Source organism: Acipenser ruthenus, chromosome 12 (assembly GCF_902713425.1).
Source record: "Acipenser ruthenus chromosome 12, fAciRut3.2 maternal haplotype, whole genome shotgun sequence".
In the NCBI taxonomy this organism is placed as follows: domain Eukaryota; kingdom Metazoa; phylum Chordata; class Actinopteri; order Acipenseriformes; family Acipenseridae; genus Acipenser; species Acipenser ruthenus.
The window spans coordinates 29,341,135-29,349,368 of NC_081200.1; the positions used below are offsets into that span (position 1 = coordinate 29,341,135).

General features: G+C 36.1%; 1 long non-coding RNA gene across 1 annotated transcript in view; it reads right to left on the reverse strand.

The window, feature by feature from the left end:
• Nucleotides 1–7,978, reverse strand: part of LOC117416681 (uncharacterized) — a 32,437-nt gene extending 24,459 nt beyond the window's left edge. Inside the window, exons 1-2 of the long non-coding RNA XR_004546630.3 lie at nt 7,742–7,978; nt 4,661–4,834 (exon numbers count right to left, since the gene is read on the reverse strand). This is a non-coding gene — a long non-coding RNA (uncharacterized LOC117416681). The remainder of the gene's footprint in view (nt 1–4,660; nt 4,835–7,741) is intronic.
• Nucleotides 7,979–8,234: the final 256 nt, after the last annotated feature.

Consider the following 8,234-nt stretch of genomic DNA (forward strand, 5'->3'; position numbering starts at 1 on the left):
ACTGCTCCAAATAACATTTACAAAAAACACACCCACATAGAATATAACATATTTAGTCAATTGCACACGCTAATAAGGCGGCATGAACTGACTAACCATATACTGTAAGCTGGCAACTTCATATTTTCAGTATTATGGATTCTCTGCAATCAAAATCTAACAGCACCCTTCACTTTGACTTGTGACCTAAGATGACATGTGACTTGATGATAAAGACCTAATGCTTTTAGATATTGGCTTCATACTTGGTACACATATGTATTCTGTGATTCCCTAGTTCTTGAGGTCATGTGATCTTTGAAGTTCCAGCTGCATAATGACAGTTAGAGTTGTTGTCTTTATGTTTGGTACTTTTATTTTCTTACTTAAGTTCAATTGCTAGTATTGTCCATTAAAATGACCATGTTCACTGCCACATGTAGTTAATACACTTGACCTACAGTACTTAGTACACTTGTATTCTATGATTCCCTCACTAAAGTTTCATAATAGATGACATCCAGTAGAAATGACATTTTCCCAGCCGCATTTGTTTTAAATTCTGGGCATACAGTAACAATAATACAGATTTTTTTTTAACATCTTCATATTACTTCCTGTTTACTAACCAATCAATCTGACATGACATACCCCTTAGACATTGCTCCCAAGGATGTTTTTGTTCATATAAACTCTCATTTCTATTTTCACTGTCTATAAATGTTGAGTTGTTAAGCTTGCTCACCCCAAGCTGTCTAGTACTAAGTCGTCTTGCAGCTCCCGGTGGCAGTCTTGCTAACAAGTCAAAACGGTGCCCATGTCATCAAGTCTTAACATCATGTGACACTACTCTCAAATTTGATTGGCTGGTATTGAAAATATTGCCCTTGTGTTGCCTGAAAAATAGAACATAGTCTGGCGTGTTACCGGTGTGTCGCCGGGGTGTTGCCCAGGGTGGTCACACGAGGCGACAAGCCGGCAACATCTGTCGCCCCCTTGTTACCGTCGACAAATGTCGCCTGTGTGACCAGGCCTTTAAGGTTTACTGAATTTGTTCAGCCATGTTACACGAGATAGGGAATGCACTACGACTCTATCTACTTGCAAAATCCTAAAAGAAACTGTGACATAAATAAGGGTAACTGTTACACTGAATAATGTTCAATACCATAAATCTCAATGGCTCAGGTCAATCTGTAGTTCTAGAGGAAATGGTTCAACGGTCTTTCAAGTTCCAATCCAGCATTGAACATTCAAAAATGATAAGTACTTGTAAATTATATTCTTAGATATTTATACATTTCACAAATGCCTCATGTTCTGATTAAAAAAATAAAAATAAAAAAACATGCTTTTTGTGAAACTGTATATGACGTGAAGGGGAATTAACGCGTTCCGTCAACGTCACATCCATCGAAAGTACCAAACACTCGATGGTTAAAATATGATTCAGCATCTAATATCTTAAAGAAAGTCATTTTTCATTTGAGACACCCGTCTTGAGGTCTACTGAGGTGGGTATGAGAAAAGACTAAGTCTGAGTATCTTGAAAATAAAAATAATATAAATAAATTAAAAAACAAAACTAGTACTGATATAAAGCCATGCTTGATGATGGCTACAATTCATTTCTGGTCCTTCCTCTATCGGCCTTAAAGCAATACAGGGGTCCATTGGAAGTGTTATTGACTCTTTCGGGCCACCTGGGACCCAGACAATAACAGCAACCATCGAGCTGGGTTATGTTTCATCATCTTCACGAATAGGACTATACAATATGAAGAACAAAAGGCTGTGATAAACAGTTAGAAGCCATTGTGGGTGCAAAACTGCCTCAAGGGAACAGGTGTCGAGCTCTGTTTAAGAAATGGGCTTAGTACTCATGGGCTTAAAGACTTACTCTTGTCACAGGAAGATCCCACAGTTTTCATTTTATACAGATACAATCCCACTGGGATGCAATATCTCTTAAATACTTTTAAAAAAATCCTCTTGGTCATTGTTCTTGGCCAGCAGCACATATTTCCCTAATGATCTCTCTCTCTCTCTCTCTCTCTCTCTCTCTCTCTCTCTCTCTCTCTCTCTCTCTCTCTCTCTCTCTCTCTCTCTCTCTCTCTCTCTCTCTCTCTCAGTATACCAAGCGCTAATCTGCTACAAACACTCATACTGCTTGTGACATGTTGTCAAATTTAAATGGGATCATTTTTTTAATCACGTAAACTTGAACGGAATTTAAATCCACAACTAGACCTGAAACAACAGCAAATTAATGTGCTGTCAGTATATCCAGTCTATTATAGTTACTCCTCCTCACTAATTACATTTCCAAGTCTGGTTGGTTTTTGCAAATTCTGCTGCATTTAGACTAAGGGTGATGTCACAGAATGCTTTGGTTTTCCCATCCAGCGATTCAATCTCTGTTATTATTAAAACCCAGTAGGAAGGATATACTTCAGATAGTGGTCATTCTGTAATGAGAGAGGGTGCTTTCAAAGCCTGGGCTGGTTCATCTGAGGTAATCCGCATAGACAGAAGGGACCCAGAGCATGTCTGGCCTTTTGATTTTTAAATGCATCTCTTTCCAGAATTCAATAGCCCTGTGCTCCATTATTGATTATTAGGAGGCCTTACTTTGTCTTTCCTGGACAGAGAGTGCTAAAATTAATTGTTTGTAACACAGCCGAGATGAGAAAATACATTAGTGGACCTGCTGGTAATCCAGTCTGTGGTAAATTTCATTGATTTAAACCTGCTCAATTACATATGGTCAGGGCAAAATTGCTCATATGAAATAGGAAGAGTGCAAGTAGTCAATAAATCATATTTTAGAGACAGAACCACTTCCAAATTTAAAAGCTGTTTACCGGTAAACTTTTTTTTTTTTTAACTTGGTAATTTAATTAGATCTTAGTTAGTACAGCAGCAATTACAGGCTCATGGAATTAAAATAAGTGAAAGGCCCCCATCTTCTTGACAGGAACACACACACGAAAATGTCACATTCACTTAAAAAAATATGCGTAAACGTTTGCAAAACCATCACTCGTGAGAATGTATGCAAATTAGCTTATTAACCCGTCATAATTAGGGATGCATAAAACTGGAAAAAAATGAGTAGGTTAGTCAGGAATGGAGATTTTAACACTGTGCTACTGCAACAACTAATTCAAGAAAAAAGCATTTTTCTTTTTTTAGAAATTAGATTTAAAAAACAAAAAAAAAAACTAAGAATGCCCTTCTTTGTGAAAGCACATCATTTGACAATAATAGTTGCAATAAATCCCCAAATCTTACGACTCAAAGGTTCGTTCTGCAAAATTAGCCATGCTTTAGGTGAGAAATCAGCACATTCCTTCTTTTCAAGTCAGGACACTTGCAAAGGGGCTGCACCTGGAGCAGGGAGGAGCATATGAGGGCAAAGGTTGTCCCTAGCAAAGGCATTGACTAAACAAGACTTTGCACACTCTGAAAAGTCCAGACAACCCCTGCGGCGTCATCTCACAACAAGTGCTTTCTTCTTTTCTAGACACAGTAATCCATAAATACACTCAAATCACTGGCAGCTCAATTATCCTGCAGTTTTCCATTTTTTTCTCTTACATAAAGATTTGGAAACAGCTAACCCCTTCAGTGTTCTTATTAAATTTATTAACTATGTTTTATCATATCCTTGCTTTTTCTAAAGATTGAGATGAGATAATAAATACCTTAAAAAGCTTTGCGCGTTATGTACTATATGTGAGTAATTGCTTTAATATTAACCCCAGATTTACCGATTGCCCATTTAATAATCACAAAATAAAAATGTATGAATGCATAGTAAAAATAATTAAGGCTTTCATATTAATATGTGTATATTAATTACATGAACTAATGTGCACGATCATTCATAGGTTTTACTGGATAATGTAAAAAGTAAAAAGCACACTCATTGCGATTTCTGAAGAAAAATATCTTTAATTATTTCTTATTTGCCTGAATATTAAATCTCATATTTTACCCAAAGCACATGTAAGATGTGTCTGAGGAAATAATACTGCTGTCTGGCATTGTTACAAGCAATCTTCTTCTGGCACGTATTGCCACGTGCCAGAAGTATATAGAGGCTAAATCTTAAATCCTTTCATATTGCAAGGGAAAGGGCAACACTGTCGTGAACATATTCAATTACACATTGTAGGGACAGAATCTCCACACGAACGTAACAAAGATTCTTCATACACCAGTACCATGTATACCAGAATATTATTCCCTTACTTTATTCATGCATTGATATGCTAATACTTTGTAACTGCCAGAAACTAAGAAACCAACATGCAGTACATTAATATCAGTGCAGTACTATTATGATCTAAGATAGGATTTATTTGTCCTATAAATAATTTTGATTATTTCCTACAGAAAAGTAGAGCAATCTAAATACAGAAGAACGTGCATACCCTATTATGTACTTTCTTCTGAAACGTACAAAACATAATTATTGTATATCCATTCAATTTCTACCATGTTCATCAGACATGTTTCCACCATGCATTTACCATGTTTTACCAATCTTTTTTTTTTTTTTTTTACCATACTTTACCCATAGGTATATGTGAATAACATTGCTTGTCTCAGGTTTACTATCTTTCATATGGATTACAATGCCTTTGCTTTTACCCACAGTAAACCTTTTTTTTACCTGTTGTCTAGAAGTATTTAGTCCACTAGAGCAGTTTTCACAGTTCAGTGGTTTTGAAGACTATTTTCATCTGTGCTGTTTGTCCCTGTTTGTCAGCTTTGTTTCTTTAATCTCAAACACCAGACGTCTCTGGAAAGCAGTTGTGTGCTCCCTTCTCAGCCTCAGGTGGAGTGCCTTGAAGTGTAATAAAAGGAAGAAAATGGGTTACAGTTTTCAAATGTGGACTGAGGATTGAAAATACTATAAATTATTTAACTCAACTGTGCTGCTCTTTTAAACACAGTTGTGTGTTTTCTTTCCTAGCTGTTAAAGGACAGGCTTTATTGTATTTTAAAAAAATCAGAATATGTACACTGAACTAGTCATTTTTTTTTCATTATTTGATATTATTTTTATTTTTATCCTTATGATAACTGAACAAAATACGTGGACATGTATTTGTGTTAAGAATCACAGTTCTTCGCTTGAACAGGCAGATTCATGATCTTAATGCTGTTGAAAGCCAGTGGGAAAAAATACATTATGTGTGCAATTCTTTTCTAAAATCTAAAATCCAAGACTAGATTTTTTATGTATATCTTTTTATGTATATTTGATAATGTCTGGAGCACATTATTTGTCTGTCACACTCTCACACTTTTAAGCTGCTAAGAAAAGAAAACTTGAATATTAACGTTTAGAGAAAGAAAAAAGCTGGGTTGAATCATCAGGTTTTGATCAAAGCATATTGATATCTTTCTTGTACCATTGCTACAGACACTCCATGTTAAATTAAAAATGAGTTGTCCAAAGCAGCCAGTCTCAAAGTAACGCGTTGCAGGGGAGACAAAGAAAGGAGAGATTGATACAGAGGGGCTTACAATGGCTCTGCTGACTTCTGCACATGGCAAATTAGAATTGAAAATCCTCCCTTGATTTCATTCGCTGGAATTTTAAAGCAGGCCAGGAAGAAAGATGTTATTGAAAGGAAAAGCCTCATCTAAATAAGCCATGCCATGTCAAACTTATTTAGACGGGGGCTGGCTGTTTTCAGTGCATATATAACAATTCCACAAAGATGCTTTTAATGAATATTTGACACATGCGTTACGGTTTATATAACCTTTTTGTTTTACTTTCATATATGATGAAGGTAGTAATATAGAACTCCACAAGTCAAGTATATATATACTGCTGTGCAAAGTCTTAGACATTTTGCACATTTTATGGGGGAGGGGAGGTTATACTACCATAGAATCAACCCGCGCCACCAAAAGAACATCATGTCACATGTACATTTTAAATAATAACAAAACATTTTACTTTTTTTTTATGCTTCCTGTGCCCCCCCTTGGATATATATCAATAAATCAATAAATTCAATAATAATAATAATAATAATAATAATAATAATAATAATAATAATAATAATTCAAGAAGAGAGAGAGAGAGAGAGAGAGAGAGAGAGAGAGAGAGAGAGAGTACATTAAAGTTCCTTTTTAAGGTCTAATTGGTCAATGTGTTTTTTTTTTTTAATTAATAGTAAAAACTTTTCAATGTTTTACATTATGTTGTGGTGGAATGCTCTTGGATGTTTACTATTTTATTTCACAGATCGAATTGATCCCTATGTATATAATGTAGCAGTAAAACATGAATGGTTTCAAATGCTACAAACACAAATAATGATGAAAGGGTTATAAAATTGAGCTTTCGGGCGATGGTGTGTGTTATCATCATTAAACCGAATACCAGAGCTTTTCAAAAGGAAACGAAGGGGTTAAAGCCAAGCCCACATCTGGTACAAGAGAAGGGATTGTGCTGTCTTTAATCTTTCCGCAGTATGTGCAAGCCTTCCATTCCTGATCCTCGCATAGCAGCAGGACTGGCGTGCATTGCGTGCAGGCTCATTGATTACAGAGGGAAAAAAAACTGGCTGCAGTCCAGACAGGCCTGACGAGCTCTGTTGATCATTATGTCTAGCCTTCAGGTGTCTTGGCTCACGGTGGGGGGGGGGGGGGGGGGGGGGGGGGAGGGGGTGTAGATGACAAAAGAGCCAGACAAAGAAGAAATAGACCCAGCATTTAAAAAAAGATATGGATATAAAAAATAATAATAAAAAAAAAGAATTATGAGTTTCTTCGCCGAAGTGACTTTCTGTGTTCCCCAGGGAATGGAAATGACAAACTGGAGTCTTTTGCTGTATCAAACATTATGTTAATGCGCATTCCAATTAAATATATATATATATATATATATATAAATAAATAAACTAAAATCCACATTGGTGAGCTTCATGGTTGATTACTAAAATATAATTAGTTCACATATTATTACTTAGCAGCGACACTTGAACTAAAATGAAATCTCGCGGTAAATGCCATTGTCATGAAGTTATTTTAACAAGTCAGGTGTTGTTTTACAAATACATTACACACTAATATAAATATCAACGCAATTTGCAACATGCAATTGTTTATACCTGCTGTTTTTTTCAGCATTACCAGAATCGCAAACAATACATTTATGCATAGCATAGATGAAAGAAACGTATTTTATATATAATTGTACTCACCGTGTCATTATTATTAGTCTTTTGAAAAAAAAAAAACATTGGTGTTAAAAAAAAGGTTTAGCAAATAGTCATTATTACAGTACGATACACATGTTTAAACTGTCATTGTTTTGGAATGTGTAGGACTGGAGCTATGTGCCCTGAAGTGCCCCTTTCATGCGCAGCTAATCATAATAACTCAACTGTGTCGACCGGCTGGTCAGTTCAGCAACCTTGCGGGAAGGGTCAGCGGGATTTATCGTATTTTTTAAATTACTAAAGAATGACAGCAATATAACGCAAGGAGGGTCCATACTGTACAATGTTCTGTCTCAACAAAGCTACTTGCATTTTAAACTTGTGGTCACCATGCCGCCGTTTTATTTTTTAAGACATCACACATTCATATGCGTCTGACTACAATTTACTACAATTCTATAACAGTTCATCTATTGTGTGCTAATTCTGTTGAATATTAGAACACTCGTTTCACAGAATACAGCAAACTACAGAACAGAAACTACGTTATTAAATCAATTAATACTCACAATGTAGCAGTAAAACGTTACTGTGACCAATCAGGACTTCTGTGGCTTTTTTTTTTTTTTTTTTTTTTTTTAGTAGCGCGTAACCGAAGTGAAAGTCCAGTGAAAAACGAAGACTAAATGTGTTTCACTTGTTAGAATAACTCTTGCAAGTCAGCCAATTGTGTACAAGACATCCCATTACCGTAGTTAAAGCTTCTGTCTGCGGCTCTGAACTGAAGTATATGCTGCCTATGTAAAAAGACAGGGGAAACGTGGTCATGTGAGACGCGGAGAGGCACGCCATTGGCTAGACGGGCATAATTTTTGATAAGGATGGTCTGATCTCTATTGGGCCAGTAAAACAACTGAAGGAGTGTGGTTGCTACTTTGACAAGCAAGTAGATTTTGTGTGCAAGACTGACTGCGTGAAAGGAGAACTTCATGCTGTGAATAAAAAGAACTGAAGTCATCCTGGTGCTCGGTCATGAAGAGTGGAGAGTAATGCTTGAGTTTC